General features: G+C 34.0%; 1 protein-coding gene across 2 annotated transcripts in view; it reads left to right on the top strand.

Moving 5' to 3' along the window:
* LOC145284928 (sorting nexin-10A-like) overlaps positions 1–19175 on the top strand; it is a 101835-nt gene that overhangs the window by 78837 nt on the left and 3823 nt on the right. The window lies entirely within an intron of this gene.

Raw genomic sequence — 19175 nt, 5'->3', positions numbered from 1 at the left:
AAATATTTATTTATCAAGTTATGTTTTTCTATTGCCGTAATATTCCATTTTAAACATGTATAAATTATTTCTTTTGTGAATATAAACCCTCTTAACTTATTATTTTGTTTTGTTTACCGTGTGACAATGTTTCTCGTTTTTCTCACATTTGATTAAAAAACCCGCAAATATATTTAACTGAAAATATTTCTCTGAATTCGGCTCATCCGAAAAATACTTTTCTCACCCTAAAGTAAAACCCCAAACATGCGTGAATACATTCATAAAAATTAATGACCGGCCTTCCCTAAAACTACTAAAATGGGAAAATGTATAACGTCAATAGAATTTCAGGAATGTAATGACAAATATTAAATTAATAGCTAACTACAAAAAATAATTGAGAAGCAAAATGGGGAAGCAAATTAAAAAAAAAATGTTTATTGCATTTTTCACCCTAAACAAGGCCCAGTGCCACTTTAATGTAGGGGGCTACTATCTGGGACATAATTTGCAGATGTACTATATAGTGAGTTGAGCAGCAAGATATTTGTTTGCATTACACTTGAACTTCTGCATATCTCTACAGCCAGGGAAGCAGGAACCTGGAAGGGAATTCCAAAGCCTAGTAGTCATAGATTAGAAACTATTAGAGTAGAAGGCTTTCTTACATCTAGGGATTTCTACTGTGTAGGGGTGGGACTTTGCTGCTTGTCGGGTTTGTTGGGATATTTCCGTCGAATAGGGACAAGGGTTTGTAGTCCGTCGGATCATCTACCATCAAAATACTTGTAAAACAGGCAACATTTCGTCGATGGGGCAGTGACTGAAGCCTAGCTGATCGTGTGAGATTTATTATGTTAGCGACTCTCTTTTGAACCCTGTTTAAGAGGGAGAAACTAGTAGCAGACGCACCAGCCCGAATGTGGCAACACTACTCTATACATGGACGAATTGTGGCCTTATAGAGGTAGAGGCTACTCTCAGGCGGAAGTAACTTTTTATAGTCTATCTATATATGTATAAAAGTGAAATTGTCTGTCTGTGTGTCTGTCTGTGTGTGTACAATTTCTTACCAAACTACTCTGTCAATCTTTAGTCTACATACTCGAGATTTGACATAAGGGATATTGAGATATAGGAAAATCTTTTTAATTGGTTTTTGGCCAGAAATTTGGCTGTCAAAGTTCAAAGATTTGACCTTAGAAAAATCTACCAAACTCCTCCGCCAATTTTGGGTCTGAACACTTGAAATTTTAGATGTAGGTTACCTGAACTGGATCAAACTTTTTAATTTGATTTGAGCCCAAAACAATAAATGTTAAGGGGTAAAAATTTGGGTCAAAGTTAAAAAAAAGTGTATCTCTGATGTCTCTACGAAATTACTCATCCAATTCTTGGTTTAAACATTTTAAATTTTACATAAAGTGTATTCATACATAGGGCAAGCTTTTTAATCAGTTTTCGGCTGAAAATTTGGCTACCAAGGGGTCAAAGTTCAAAAGATTTGACCCTTGCGGTCTTTAGAAAACTATTCAGCCAATTTTGGGTCTAAACATTTGAAAATTTACATAAAGGGTATTCAGGCATGCAACAGGCTTTTTAATCAGTTTTTAGGCGACAATTTGGCTGCCAAGTGGTCAAAGTTGAAACTACTAAGCGAATACAGTACTTGAAAATGAAAGTCACAAAATTCTATAGGATATGGATATACACACGGATAAACCCATTCAAGTAAAAATACCAGATATCATAATAGTTAACAAGAAAAAAAAAAGAGTCCTGCGAGATTGTAAACTTTACCGTTTCACCAGAAAACAGAGTGAAGTGCAAGGAGATTGAAAAACGAAGTAAATGTATGAAACTGGTCAGAGAACTCAAAGGCATATTGTCACGACCCGGTTAATGGATGACCGAATTGATTGGCAATCAGATCGAGGCACATTAATTAATTTTTTTTTTTTTGATATCCAATGTCTCATACTTATCTTCGGTTAATCGTCGGATGTCGGATCAACCAGCGAAATATATCATTAAGGGGAATGGAACAACAGAGCAATGAATGACGAAACAAACACTCAATCAAAGTTTAAAATTCAATAAAGACTTTTATATATCAAAAAGGAAGAAGAAGAAGAAGAAGAAGAAGAAGAAGATCCGATAAAAAGAATGAGTGAGATAGACGTATCTTTGGAATGTTTGCCAGATGTATGCGACATGCAATTACAATATAATATGCGGAAAAGTTTGTGGATAAGAAAAGATATTGGCATGAGATAGGCCAAACTTAGCTGTTTTGTCCGTTAGGGTAAACACGGATCATAAGTTCACAAACATGATATCCAAGAAAAAAGTTGAGATGGCGAAAGTCTATCTCTTCCTCGAATCTTAATTCCCAAAGAAGAATAAATGTGAGTTCAATCGGCAATACGATCGTATTTGAATAATAATCCGCAATTCCATTAATTCAAATCTCAATCTTCGATGAAGTTCAATTCTCGGAGATAATGTTTACACACCGGGCTGTATCGCTTCTTTACGCCAACTGCCGTAACCTTCCTATTTTTCAAATTCCCTCGTGGTCCGCTTTTCCCGCCACAAATGCTCGCTGTCTGGTTGCCATGATGACGTATTTCCGCTCGTTACGGCGATATTCACACCCAACCTCTGCCCCACTTCCTTCAGCCAAGTGTCTGCCACGCCACATCATTTACAGAGAGAGGAGGTTGTCTGGTTGATTAGGTCTTAGGACGAGAGAGAGAGAGATAGATAGAGAGTAAGTAGTGAGATTGAATGTTCGCTTTGCTCTGACGTCACAATATGGAAAATGAGGAAAATAAAGATAACACTATTAATAGTAGGAGCACTAGGAGCAATACCGAAAATCCTAGAAAAAAAGAACGGGATAGATTAGAATCAGAGGGATGACTGCGAAGATAGAACGTATAACAATAATGGAAACGGCTGAAATATTAAGGAAAACCCTTGAATGAGGAGTCTAACACACATGAGCTACAAGCACAAGCCGGACACACAGAAACTGCTACAGATGTAAAACACAAAGGAACATTACATGGAATCATGAAAACTGAAACTGTATAATTGTAAGTTAACCCTCATGCGCGTCTGCCTTCCCCTTACCCTTTTTTCTCTTGTGTGTATGTGTGTGTGTGACTATAAACGGACAATTACCAAATAATCGAGGAGGGTCAAGAAGGATGGAAAGACCGAGGAGAGAAAGCACTAGCCTGACCTCTGCTGGGTGAGTGCGAAGAGGACTGAGACCTTGGGGAAGCTTATTGCCACCAAAATTCCAGTGAAGACCAATGGTTGCCACCAACGAGAAATCTATAGTAGACGTCTGTTGCGATAACGCAAATTCGTCTGCTAAGATTATCAAAGGAGGTTGAGAGTACTGGAAATCTGGGAAGACTTGTTGTCACTCAGAGAACATTACAAGTTTTTCTCAAAGAGAAATCTTTGATGATGACCTGTGTGACTACTCCTAGTGAGTAAATAATAATCTGAAACTGCAAGAAATCTCATTGGGTCCACCTCTCAAAAGATCTCAGCCCTGGTTGGTACCACATAAAATAGTCGTGAAGGGGCAAAGAGTACAGAAATACTAAGGAAAAAAAAACACTGTGTAGGCCTCTACTGCATGAGTGGTAAGAGTGTACGGATCTTGAGGAGGCTTATTCCAACTCCAATTCCAATGAAGAACAATGATCGTTGCAAGTGAGAAATCAACGATAAACGGCTGTTTCGAAAGCGCAAAGTCATTTGCGAAGGTAACTGAAAGAAGTGGAGTAGACTAGAAATTTGAGGAAACTTGTTGTCACCCAGACTCCAGGGAACACCACTGGTTATTATCTAAGTAATCGCCGATGATGGCCTGTGTAAGAACTCCTAGTGAACAACAACAACAACAACAACAACAACAACAACAACAACAATAATAAGAAGAAGAAGAAGAAGGAGGAGGAGAAGGAGAAGGAGAAGTAGATAAAATATAGAACTATCGTAAATGTCTCTCAAAAGAAAGCAAACTTCGCAAAGCTATCGACAAGAAAAGATGATTCCAACGCAAACGGCTCAGCAGCTGCTGAAATCGTCGCCATCTTGATCGATAAACGAATGACAAACGCAATTACCCGCCAGATGCTTCTGCTGCCAACGTTAAAAGAACAATTTTCCACAAACTTTGCATCACACAAACGGGACATAATTTGCTTTCCAACATGACAGATGTCATCTTAATTTCAATGTAGCCATTCGTCCACACACAACAAGCTGATACCAACGCCATTCGTCGTCATCATACGGCCGTTTGCAGGCGTACAAACGATCCTACAATAAGTGCCGATGTATATTAGTAAAAAAAATCGCCATTGCGTTTGTGTGTGTGTGTGTGTGTTTTGCGTGTGTGTATGTGTGTGTTTGGATTATTGATAAACTCGTTTGATGATTAATGCGTATTGTTATCCTCTTGGATTTAACCGTTTTCTCTTTTCCTTCTATTCACGACATGTTTCGTGTACACATAAGTGACACTCTTTTACCAATTCTTTTCAGCATGTGAAGATATCGAGATACTCAAAGGCAATTTCAAGATTAGTAACATGTGCAAAAATTGCCATTAGAGGAATTATTGAATGCAAGAACTTTATTACACACTCTCTGTTTTCCTCCTTTTTCCCATCCCCCTTCCCTCATCTTTTCCCCCTCTTTATGATTAACACGCATACACATACACTATATGTACATAATCATTCCCCATAATTCATATTTCCTTGTTATTAATGGCGTATAATCTAATATAAATAAAAATCAGTCTGATGATAGATTTTTAGACATAAAGAGCATGATAATTAACAAATGGATATTTGATTTTGACTAGCAATTTCTTTCTTTTCATTCTTGCAGAATACTTTTCACATACATACAACAAACAAGCATATTATTCGTTTAAGTTTTTTTTTACTTATTACGGTTAGAAAGATTGTTACAATGACGACAATTTAAAATAACATAAAAGGTTCGCGTAATTCTGGGTATGTGTGCGTTTCTCGCTTATACTTAATAGAAGAACAGAATATTTTTTATAAAAATGCTTGGATGCATCTACAATAAGATACGTCCATTTAATTTACAGAGTTAGCCATGGAAACGCTACTCCAAGCCTGAAAAACTAACTTAAATACTATTTCAAACTGATGCGTGACAGATCACTAAATGTGCTATAGGGAAATAAAACGTAATAGGCCGACCGGAAGATACAGCGTTTTATAAAAATACTTGGGCGCATCTAAAATAATATGCATTCATTTAATCTATGTGTTTAGCGATTGGAATGTTATTTCATTTCAAATTGACGCGTGATAGATCAACTTATCGACTGACTGACTGACGGACAGAGCTTCTTGTAGAAATGCAAAGACAAAGCTACGAAAAAAAATTTTTCATCCGTTTTCGCCTCTGCTAATAGTGAACAAAAGAAAGACATTTCGCTTTAATATGGAAACCATTTTATGCCGCATATTCATGTTGACACACCGTTTCTCATTAGATCACTGAAGTTAAGCAACGTTGAGTCTGGTCAGTATCAGATGGGTGATCATTTTTGAATAATACGTACTGTGTGTTGGAAGACATCGGTACTTCCACGCAAAACCCGCAAAATAAAAACAAAACAAACAAAAACAACAAAATAAACAAACGCTGTAATTTAACAGGGATATACAAGCGATTGGGACCACTTGTGAATTTAGTAATCCCATGAAACTTGCACTTTCGAAGGAAGCCGATTCAAGCAGCCTAGGGTCAGTGCCACTTCGATAGGGTAAAAAATTATTTTAGCTGTTTTTTTAAATTATTTTTGTTTATTTATTTTTTAAATCAATAAATTTATTCCACAAATTAAACTTTTTATTACAGTTAAAATGATATGCACTAAAACGCAAATAACAAAAGCAATAACTATTATTTAAAATTTGAGAAAACGTACAACGTCAATAGAATTGTAGGAATGCAACAATAGGCAATAAATAATAGTTAAGTAATAAAAAATAAATAATATTAAATAATAGTTAAGTAATAAATTATTGAGTAGAAAAATGGTGGAGCAAATAATGGTTAATTAATAAAATGACCCTCCCCTAAACCAATATGCATATTTTTTTAGATGTTTACAATTCTTGATTAATTTATCTATTCCGAATTTTGTTATCTTAAAACTCTAGCCAGCAGCAGCAGGAGGAAGAGAAGGAGGCGGAGGAGGAGGAGGAGGAGGAGGAGGAGGAGGAGAGCCGTCCCCCAGAATGCCCCTTTGTTTCTTTCTAACCCTTGTTAAGCAGCTTTTTTTTTTACTCTGTCACTACAAGTGTCCATTTAATATATCGGTTCTTCCTGCATCTGAAAAGAACGTATTTAGCACGATACTCTATCTGACGGTGATTAGCCTTTTAGCCTTTCCAAACGTTGAAAAATTTTGAAGTTGATTGTGAGTTGTATTTGGTAGTGCTGAAATATTAAAACGTGAAGTTTTCTTCCTGCTGAACGAAATAGACATAAGTCCTCTCCCACCATGCCTGAATTCTACTTGCTTTTCCAAATGGGGCATAAATGTTTCTATACAACCTTTCTGATCCTAAGTGGCCATTTTTATTGTACCAAGCGATACTGGTACTAACGCGTTTTTTTATTTATTTAATGTCAGTGAATTTCCCCTAATTATCCTAAACTGTCGCAAGGCTCATTTAAACTTTTTATACTGTCCGTAAACTAAATATTCACCTCTATTGTTAGATCCTTTTGTTCATTTTGTTACCATACCTTGATTTATAATCCTATTTTAGTTTCCTTTCGAAACCGTATTCTTCAGTTGCCATCAGCTCATCTCGATCTGCTTCAAGCCACAACTTGCCTTCACCTGTGTTCAATTTGAAACTATCCTCAACTGTCGCAAACCCAAGATTGTCCGCAAATCGTCCCTAACTACCGTTAAACTTATTGCCACTCCCGAAATTACTCGTAACTCTTAACAAATTGACGTTCATTGTTCTCGTTACTGCCACACCTTGATTAACAATCCTGTTTTAGTTTTCTTTGTGTGCTTTGGTGAACAACATCATATGCCTTTGTCCTGCTGATAAACTTATTCCCGGTTTTGATTATATTTTTTCGATAGTATCACATTGTCATTGTATTCTACGATTGTTCGTTGATTTTGTTAGGTTTGCAGTTTTGTATAAACTGTATTTAAATTTTATTGCATGAATTGAAAACTTACAAAAAATTTATTGTATATAAAATTTTTGTAAGTTTTCAATTCATGCAATAAAAATTTTAAGTTTTCAATTTCTTTAATAAGAACTTTGTTACGTTTTCAATTTATTCAATATGAATTTTGTTAAATTTTTAATCATTTAATATAAATTTTGTTAAGTTTTAAATTTATTCAACCTAATTTTTGTTAAATTTTCAATTTATTCAATAATAATGTCATAAAATTTTCAATTCATTAAATAAAATATTTGTTTAATATTCTATTTATTAAATATAAATTTTGTTAAATTATTTATTTATTCAATAAAAATTTGTTTAATTTTCAATTTATTCAATATAAATTTTGTTAAATTTCCAATTTATTCAATAAAATGTTTATTTAATTTTCAATTTATTCAATAAAATTTTGTTAAGTTTTCGATTTATTCAATAAAAATTTTGTTAAATTTTAAATTTATTCAATAAAAATTTTATTAAGTTATCAATTTATTTAATAAAAATTTTGTTAAATTTTAATTTATTCAATAAAAATTTTCTTAAATTTTCAATTCATTCAATATAAATTCGTTAAGTTTTCAATTTTATTCAATCTAAATTTTGTTAAATTTTCGATTTATTTAATAAAAATTTTGTAACATTTTCAATTGATTCACAAAATGTTTATTAAATATTGAATTTATTCAATTTAGATATTGTTAAATTTTCAATTTATTCAATAAAAATTTTGTAAATTTTTAAATTTATTCAATAAAACTTTTGTTAAATTTTCAATTTATACAATAAATTTTTTAAGTTTTCGATTTATTCAATAAAAATTTTCTTAAACGTTCAATTTATTTAGTAAATTTTTTTTAAGCTTTTAATTTATTTAATAAAATTTTTAAAAAGTTTTCAATTTAATCAAGTAAAATTGTCCCAACGTAGTTCCAATAGCAATGCAGCATTCTGTTTTAGTTATATCACTTAACCACACTATTATTTTTTATCCAATAAAACCTTTGCGTTCGGTAAACTTTCAAGTAAATCGGGAAGCATTCTTACAGAAAGGAACATTTTTTTCGTTAAATTACGAAGCAAGGATTTGTAACATACAAAAAGTATTTTATAAAAGAAAAGGGCAATTACATGGTAATCGGTTTCATCCAATTCCAGCACATATTACCTCGTTCTCTAGTCACCGGTGCTTCTTCACTAAATGGAACTTATCGTTTATTCCCTCTATTTGTACTACCGAAAGGGGACTTTGTGGTTGATCAGTGAAAATGACGCCTGTTTAACCAGTTTCATGTGCTTTCGCGCCTATTTCAGATTTCACACTTTTGATTTATAGTCACTACTCTATTATTATTATTATTATTATTATTATTATTATTATAATTTTTACATTACATTTATAGAATACTAGCAGGGAGACACGATATTATCCAGGACTTAATAAAGATGAACGAATGTCCAATACTTTTATTGTCATCAAAATCGGTGAAACCGCTCATTTTTCAATCAAATCGATTGATTGCCTGCTCTAGTCGAGGACCCACCGCGGTGCATCGGACGGAAGCTTCAGATGCCTCCCCGCAGTGACTTAGTCCACCATACATGGCACTGTAGAGAGCCTACTGTTGATTTTATAAAATTATTTTATATATAATGACTTGAATTAAAATTTTAAATGCGAAAGTCAAGTAACATGGTTGATATGTGCTGTAAACAGAAATATTCATTTTGAACGCGTCTCTGTCTTATCAAAGAACCTACTGTTGATGTTATACGTGATAAAGCTTCTGAAATGTACTTGCGATGTTAGACTCTATAATTATTCCCTCTATAACATTACATTTATAAACTATGTTTCAAATAAAAAAACATCCCACTTAATGGGCATTGATGAACATGTTTACAATTACATTGGGATTTTTAATAGTTATTTAATAAATTATCTTAATATTAGCAGGTAGGTCTGGAGTTGCTCGAGATTGAATGAGAATCAACGAATGTTTCCAGACTTCTTGTGCGGTGATAAAACTTCTCAAATACAGATGTTATGCTGTATAAGGGTGTTAACTTTAATAAAATCGGACTGTTCCTTCTTTAATCCAAATTTTTCGATTATCAATTTTCAATACTTTTTCGGATGCATTTTAATATAAAACTTATCTAAGAACACTTCCAGTCATACGAAGTAAATGTGTGCAAAATATTTTAGAAAACCGGCTCAAACTTTTTCACGAGTACAAATTTGAAGCCGCTTTCTTAAGTTAGCTTACAATTTGACTAAAGTTTTTTCCCCTATTTTTTAAAATATTTTTACGTATTGTAGTCTTCAATTCACCAAGTGTGCGAGGTTTCCCAGCGTAGACGCGTAATTTCAAAGGTCTCCACAGATAAAAAATCGCACATGGAAAGATTGGATGAGTGCCGAGGCCACGCGAGATCTCCAAAGCGTGTAATAACATGATTAGGGAATGCAGCTCGAGCAGCAGTCATGGACGCTCTCGCTGTATGAGCAGTGATTCCATCTTGTTGAAATCACATTGATGCCATGTTGATTCCTTGTTTGCGAAACTCAGGAAAGAAACTGTTTTAAAACATTTGAATATAGCGGTATGAAGTAACCGTGTTTGCCTCTTCTGCTTCAAAAAAGAATGGACAAAAAATCCCGCACTTTACTAAACCACACCAAACAGACAGTGACTTTTGGTCGTTGATGTAATTCACGAGGATTATCTGAAGACCCGTATCGAAAGTTTTGCTTACTGTACCATTGAGCATTGTTTGGCAATAAATAAATAAATAAATAAATAAATAAAATAATGCATCTAAAACCAAGCTTCTATCTTTGCATCATCAACGTTCTGATTCCCATCTGGCAACAATTTAAATGAATGGCTCTTGTATTGGGTAGGCTCCATTTTTTGACAAGCTTCTGGACTTGACTTTACTGTATGATCTAAAATGGAATCCGTTTCCAAGGTCGCTGGAAAAATTATGGGATTCTTCTATCGATCCGTAGATATCTACCTGCTGATGCAATTCTCTACCTATATAAGAGCCAAGTTCGTCCAAGAATGGAGTATTGCTGTCACATCTTGGCAGGAGCTGCTAGGAAGACCTTATCCTACCTTGACAGAGTTCAGAATAGACTTCATAGCCTAGTGGGAGATGCCCTTTTCTCTTTCCTGCTACGTCTTTCTCACAGAAAAGATGTTGCGAACCATTCTCTGTTTTATCATTATTTTCATGGCAAGTGCTTGTGTGAGCTCCAATCTATGGTCTCCCTCGTCAAACATTCACGAGAAATACTCGTTTAACTGTAAACACTATCAGTAATTTCAGCCACTCTTTATCTGTGCCTAAACCTAAACGTAGATTCCATGAACAAAACTTCTTTCTAAGAACTGCACACCCGTGGAACTCTCTTCCGTTTACCTACTTTTCAACTAACTACAATATAGCCGTCTTCAAGTCCAATGTAAACAAGTTCTTGATGAGCCGATCCCCTTTAGTTATCTAATTTTACCAAATTTACACTTCTAACGATTACTATGATATTGTCCTTTTGACCACTGTACACTCTTTAACCCTTATCCTCGAGTGGCCTCGATTAGTGGTGATTCCTTTGTAAAATAAAATACGTTGTTGATAATCCCGCGGATTCAATTGTTGGAGAGTCATAATTTTGTATGATTGAAAGGCTAGGTCTTTATGTAAGATTCGCTGCACAGTTGTGCAGAGTGTCGCCTAGCAGAGCGCATGGGACTTCGGGTGATTGCTTCTCTCACTCGATCCACATTTCCTGGTGTTCTGGCGGTTCTGGCAGGGCCGGGTGGTTTGGTTTTCAATAATGAACCAGTCATTCTTAGTGCACTAACTCACCTAAGAATGGTATAGCGGCTTGGTACATGATCGTTACGAGCGATGTTAAATCTTCGCTTGAAAGGACGTTTGGTTTTTGTCACTGATTCACTAATTTTTATGTAAGTGTCATAAACAAACACACGATGTTCCTAACTCCGCAGTAGCATGAGGGAAATAAAGTGAAAAGAAATGAAATTCCAAATAAATAACTAACAAAAACAAAATTTAACGCAAAAGATAAACAAATGACAACAAACTAAACAGGTTTAAAGACTACCTTCATCACTCTCTAACCCTTACTCAAGAAGAGCAAGGAGCGTTTTAAAACATTCATTTCCCGTGACTCACTCTGTATATATATATATATATATATATATATATATATATATATATATATATATAAAGCTGAATGTGTGTGTGTGTGTGTGTGTGTCTAGGCATGATTAGGCTTCTATATGGTTGACTATTTTAAAAAGCTGATTACATATAATGATAGAAAATGTATCGAGACACAGGAATGGGTATGTTTGATCTGGAAGAACGATGGTTCATTAAAATTGTGGGGTCTGCGTTCGCGCCTAGTCCACAAAGTATGGAAATAAAGAATTTAAAAATTAAAAGAAAAACGTTTACAAGTGTTTTTGCTATAGATGTACATAAGAATACTTTGATAAGTATGTTTTAACTTAAATAGGGATGGTATAATAAAATTGTGGGGTCTGCGTTCGCGCCTGGCCTCCATAGAATGGAAATAAGCATAAACTTTAATAAAGACTCTTCATATCTATCTACGTAAGTATACTTTGATAATTATGTTTCAGTTTGAAGCAATATGGTATAATGAAATTATTGGGTGTTCATTCGCGCCTGACCTCCATAGAATGTAAATATGTCACAAAGTTTAACAAGGTTTTTAAACAATGACACCTTAACTTTAATCTTAATTCACGTTAGCTTTTATTTATTTTTTTGAGTTGAATCATATTGTGTCGAATAAATTCACCTCATAAATTCATGTTCTTATTAAAGTGAAAGCCAAAAAAAGTCGGAACTTTAGACAATTATCGACACAAATTTTGTATAACTCTGTTTTTTTCGTTACGTCACCTATCTCTACCGTCCCCAGTAGGGCTGAGATATATCGTAACAAATTATATATATATATATATATATATATATATATATATATATATATATATATATATATATATATATATATAAATTTACTATAGTAATTATTAAATACCTACAGATACTAGTGTTTCATCCTTTCGGGAATCATCAGTGCAGGGTGTCACGATTAACACCAGTCGATAGATTCTAACCCGGCGATAGAAGCCAAACCTGGCTTCATTAGCAAAGACCTTATCCATTCGGCTGCTGAATATATATATATATATATATATATATATATATATATATATATATATATATATATATATATATATATAATGATGAAAATAATGGAAATAGTATTCCGACAAAATAGAGAAATAAAAAGGAACAAACCGTATTATGTGTTCATCAACGTTTCGTCTTTATTTCGAGACTTCCTCTGGATGAATGAGATTAAGAAAAAAAAAAAAACCAGTACAAAATATTTGAAAATGTTTCACGTGCATAGTGTGACGCTGTTCTATTTCAGAAAAATGGAAAAAGACGTTGGAAATTCAAAAAGGAGGCGGGGGGCTTGCGCTGTTAAAGAGAGTGAAATTTTAGTGACGTCAGATAGTCGTTAATGTAATTTTAAAAGATATGAACGCAGTTAATATTCTTTTTTTTTTTATACGTTGGTGAAACCCAGCGTAAATTAGAAAAAAAAAGGCTCAGTGAACATAAAAGAGATATAAAAAAATAGCAATTCTCTAAGTGCATTATTCTCTCATTCATTGCAGCATAATCACACCTCTGACTTTAAACAAGCAAAAGTAGTTAAATTTATTTCAAATAAACCGCGCCGGAGACTTCTTGAATCTGCGCTTATCGCAAAGTCAAGCACAATTAAACAACGGGCAGGTTTCTATAACATAGCGGCATTAATAAGTAAACTTTTATTAAAAGAACATAATTTAACTGTAGACACAGGTTAACCTTCTCACACCATTCAAACACCCCATGTAATAATTAATACATATAATCTCAATCAATAAATTACATAACAAAATAAAACAAAAAAGAAACAAGAATATTAACTGCGTTCATATCTTTTAAAATTACATTAACGACTATATGACGTCACTAAAATTTCCCCCTTCTTTTTATCAGCACTAGCCCCCCCCCTTTTGAATTTCCAACATCTTTTTTCCGTTTTTCTGAAGTAGAACAGCGTCACACTTTGCACGTGAAACATTTTCAAATATTTTGTTCTGGTGTCTTTTTGTTTCTTAATCTCATTCATCCAGAGGAAGTCTCAAAATAAGACGAAACGTTGATGAACACATACTACGGTTTGTTCCTTTATATATATATATATATATATATATATATATATATATATATATATATATATATAATACACTTTCACTTATATATATATATATATATGAAATAAAATGGAGGTGGAAGGACCTGGATACTCAACGTTTCGCCCGATTTATGCGGGCTTCTTCAAGAGCAATGGTCATCAAAATAAAACAAAAAAAAGAAACAAGAATATAAAGAGGATGTCAATGACCATCTCTCTTGAAGAAGTCCGCATAAATCGGGCGAAACGTTGAGTATCCAGGTCCTTCCACCTCCATTTTATTTCATATCGTCGGATTTAATCCAGCTCAACAATCATATATATATATATATATATATATATATATATATATATATATATATATATATATATATATATATATATATATATATAAGTGAAAGTGTATGTCTGTCTGTGCGTGTGTGTATGTCTGTCTGTGTACATTTCTCTACGCAATAACTCTGTCAATTTTCAGTCTGCAGACTCGAAATTTAGTATACAGGAAGAAATTTGGTTATTAAGGTGTCAAAGTGCAATGATTTGACCTTTGAGAACTCTACCAAACTTCTCCGCCAATTTTGGGTCTGAACACTTGAAATTTTAGATATAGATTCTTTGGACACGGATCTAACTATTTGAGTCCAAAACAATAAATGTTAAGGGGGTCATAATTGGGGTCAAAGTTTAAAAAAAATTAATCTATGCGGTCTCTACCAAATTACTCAGACAATTTCAGGTCTAAACATTTGAAATTTTACATAAAGGTTATTCAGAGATAGGGCAACCTTTTTAATCGGTTTGGTTCGAAAATTTGAGCTACTAATATATAAATGTATATATGTATGTTTGCATGTCTGCCTAAAACTTTCGACAGAAGCGACGGATTTTCACAAGATCAATATTGTTTTGAAGCTCGACTGTTCAGACGACAAATACCGAATAATTGGCTAAAAACATTAATTTTTTACCTTCAACTGAGTACTTTTAAACAGGGGGGTTGCTTTTTCCGCCGATATTTTCGAAAATCATCCCCTCTTTTAGATTGTGTAACCTTAATTTAAACCTACGTCACTTCCGGTTTGCCGATGGTCGTAACAGCAAAGACGTCACGTTTTTTCCTGTTCTTTTCCTCCTTCGCGGGACGGGTTCGAGCCTGCCTCCCTACTACCACTGTTTTTTTTTGCTCTTCACACACTTCCAAACACCCAGGCAATGCCAGGCACCCATGCTAGTATATATATATATATATATATATATATATATATATATATATATATATATATATATATACTAGCATGGGTGCCTGGCATATATATATATATATATATATATATATATATATAGTGCCGATCAAAAATTTAAGACCACTTAAAAATCTTTAAAAAAACCCTGTTTTTGAAGGATAGATTTTAAACTCTTCCGACATAAGGTTACTAATACTACAATCTAAAAGGTTATGGGAACAAAAAGGTACATTCCAAACTTTTATTAAAAAATTTGCATTTTTTATTAAATTAGGCTTTTTACATATGATCGAAATTATCAGACCATGCGAATAAATTGTTAGATTCATGGTAATTCTAATGTTTTTACTTCGGTTAGAGGTCAGCAATCACTGTAAAGGTGTTACCACTAAAGCAAGAAAACTAAACGAAGTTGAGCACACTCGAATTCTAGGATTCCATGTGCAAGGTTTGTCACAGCGAGCGATAGTAGCTAAGATAAATCGCAGTAAAACTGTTATTTGCAACTTTCCAAAAAACACTGAGAATTATGGAAAAGCAAAATCCTTTGGTAGCCCCACCCCCAAATTTCTTCTGCATTGAATAGGAGAATCAGACGAGTTGTTGTGAATGACAGGAGATTTTCTTCTAGTCAAATTAAGGCGGTTACGGATGCTGATTGTAGTCCAATAACCACCAGGCGACACTTACAAACTGGAGCAGGATCCCCCGCACCTTAATGGAAACCCTTATTTCTAGCAGGCCCCAAAGAATTTTTGAAATCAAAAGCAGTGGAGACAGAACTCATTATTAAGTTTGATTGTTGAATGTTTTCATACATTTTTAATACACTTTTTGTACAATTTAATAGAACTTTTGTCTCTGGTCTTATAATCTTAATAATGTGTAAAAAGCCTAATTTAATAAAAATGTAAATTTTAAAAATAAATCTTTGGAATGTAGCTTTTTATTTCCATAACCTTTTAGATTGTAGTATTGGTAACTTTAAATCGGAAGAGTTTAAAATCTATCCTTAAAAACATTTAAAAAAAAAGATTTTTAAGTGGTCTTAAATTTTTGATCAGCAGTAAACACTACGTGTGAAATTATTAACGAGATAACATTTTTTTTTACCAGTTTCAGAAACTTACCGGTAGTTTCGTATCAAAAGCTTCGGAAACGTTGACAATGCTGAGCTGCGCGTACTGTGAAATTTTCGTACTGCTCCGCGCAATGTAAACAACTTGCCATCGAAATTGCTGAATCCACGGTATTTGAGGTGTGTCAAATTATTAACAAGGCAGTTTGCTTCGTCAATAAAATGGGTCGTAAAGTGGTTTGAGTAGTTCTGAAAAGGGTACTATTACAGAACAGCTAGCAAAATGTAAAACTACCCTCGAAATATCGAAAATGAGAGGAATGTACCATAAAACTTGTGAAGAACTTTGTCAAGGACCCTACAAAGGTAGGCAAGAGAGCTGATAAAGGTAAATCTAGAGTTCTTTCACGCCGTTGTCTACGCCAAATTAAACGTGAAGTTGTTAAGAACCCGAGCAGTCAAGTCGAGAAGTCTGTGACCAAGTCAGATTGAAGAATGTCTCAAAAAATACTCAATGTCACCTTCTGAAAGAAGTGGCAAAGTCTGTTAAGCCTGTGACAAAGCCTCCATTAAAGCAACATCACATACAAAACCGATTGAAATGGCAGAGGACAACATGAAAACGGATTTTTCCAAAATTTTGTTCACGGATGAAGTGCGTGTCACTCTTGATGGCCAAGATGGCTAGAGCAAGAGATTGGTCCTAGATGGAAAACAAGGTGGTGGTGGGATAATGATTTGGGCTGGGATTATTGGAGGTACTTTAGTTGGCGCATGGAGAGTTCCAGAAGGCGTAAAAATGACGTCAAATGCTTACATCGCTTTTCTGAAGGAGCACTTTGAACCATGGCTGAAGAAGCAAAGGTTGACGCTCAGAAAAATCATTATTTTTATGTAGTATAATGATCCCTCGCATGCAGCAAACAAAAGCAAAGAGTATTTTTCAACAACTGGTGCTCTCTTGGATACGAAAGATGTAGTGGCCTGCGAATTCACCAGATTTGAATCCAATTAAGAACCTTTGGAGTATCATGAAGCAACGCCTTTATGCAAGTAGACGCCAATTTAAGAGCAAAGATGAGTTGTGGGATGCTCCCCAAGAGCTATAGCGAGAAATAACTGTCGACAAAATCACAAATTTGACTAATACTGTGGACCAACGTCTTTTACAAGTCATTCATAAAAAAGGATCGCATATGCCCTGCTAATTATGTCAACGTAGAAATTGCTATGTAGTTATTGTGTTCTAAGCATTTTTCCTAGTTCATGAGTATATTGTGTCCTTTTTCAACCTCGTTAACAGATATTCCTATCTTCTGCCATAGTTTCGCTAATACTGGTTTAAATACTTTTATTTTCTGACTGGAGAAGCTCAATAGTATTGTAAGCACTTTCTCAAAGATTCATGGATTTTGATTCACACGTTCCTTAAATATTAAAAAAAAATGTAAACTCGTCAATAATTTGATACGAAGTATATATATATATATATATATATATATATATATATATGTATGTGTGTGTGTGTGTGTGTGTGTGTTTGTGTTGTGCGTGTATACGTGCGTTTCTATATACATGTAGTTATATATATATATAAGTGCACGCCTGTGGAACTTTCTTCCGTTTGCCTGTTTCCCACCTAACTACAACTTGGGTGTCTTCAAACCCAACATAAAAAAATTCTTGATAAACCGCCCCCTTAAGTAAGACACTTTATCAAATCTCCATTACTAACGATTACTACGATATTATCCCATAGATTAATGTACACGCAATAACCCTTATCCCTGAGTGACCTCCGGGCCTTGATAAGTGGTGACTACCATATATATATATATATATATATATATATATATATATATATATATATATATATATATATGTGTGTGTGTGTGTGTGTGTGTGTGTGTGTTTGGAGTTTTAAGGCATTCTAATTTCAGAAGAGAAGAGACATTTTGTTCCAAACAAAATGGCAGTGTCAATCTCGAAGTGCTTTGAATTGTAAAAGCTTGCAGACAAAGACGAAGAACCAAGTTTTCGGTAGTTAGCAAATCCGAAGAACTCTTGAGATCAATCCATAGTTCCATGAAAACGGAAAGTTATATGCAGGAATCTTAAGAGATTCAGTATGTTTTATGGATCGATTAGTAATAGAGTGTGGTTCCATCTTATCACCCCTGTTTATAAATATTCACATTTTGTAATCATGCCCTCATAGTCATTTTCTGCGGAATTTGATTTGTACGCTTGTTCGCCGTTTGTTACCTCGTTATTATTTTGTTGTTTGTTATTGTTGTTATTGTTGACGTTGCTTATCGTTATTGTTGTTATTGTTGCTGTTGCTTATCGTTATTGTTGTTATTGTTGCTGCTGTTGCTTATCGTTATTGTTGTTATTGTTGCTGCTGTTGCTTATCGTTATTGTTGTTATTGTTGCTGTTGTTGCTTATCGTTATTGTTGTTATTGTTGCTGTTGTTGCTTATCGTTATTGTTGTTATTGTTGCTTATCGTTATTGTTGTTATTGTTGCTATTGTTTCTTATCGTTATTGTTGTTATTGTTGCTGTTGCTTATCGTTATTGTTGTTATTGTTGCTGTTGTTGCTTATCGATATTGTTGTTATTGTTGCTGTTGTTGCTTATCGTTATTGTTGTTATTGTTGCTTATCGTTATTGTTGTTATTGTTGCTATTGTTTCTTATCGTTATTGTTGTTATTGTTGCTGTTGCTTATCGTTATTGTTGACGCCGGATTTTTTCAAACTTTATGTCTATGTTGTCATCTTTTTGATAACATTTTTTTGAACTGTTTTGTTTATTTTTACCAAAACTAACCAACAATGACAAAGTCTTCGGGCGAGACGTCCCCAAAACTAAAATAAGCCCCCGAATATAAACGTAGCGGGGCCCTTATCAATCCGTTATCCATAGAGTTGGCCCCGCACCATTATAAAGGGAAGAGTTCTAGTGTTCTGACTTCACGATGTGTAAATGTAATAGAATTGCTGTGCGTACCATATGGAATTAATCATTGAATCGATTGAGGCATTGTTATTCATGGAAGACCCTCACCTTACGCGTTGATGTGTCGTTATTCTCTGTGTAATGACAGAGAGAAGGAAAAACAAACAAAACATAAGCGACATTCGCTGGTAGAGCGATAAAGGCAAAATAGTGACAAAAAACCCTCCTTATTTTGAAATCGGGGTTTAACATGTCGATTTATTGTTGTTTTTTGTTTTGTTTTTTTTGATCGGCCAGATTGATGTAT

Source organism: Euprymna scolopes, chromosome 9 (genome assembly GCF_053919585.1).
Source record: "Euprymna scolopes isolate OS-2025 chromosome 9, ASM5391958v1, whole genome shotgun sequence".
Classification (NCBI taxonomy): Eukaryota; Metazoa; Mollusca; class Cephalopoda; order Sepiida; family Sepiolidae; genus Euprymna; species Euprymna scolopes.
This window is presented reverse-complemented; position numbering and strand designations above follow the sequence as displayed.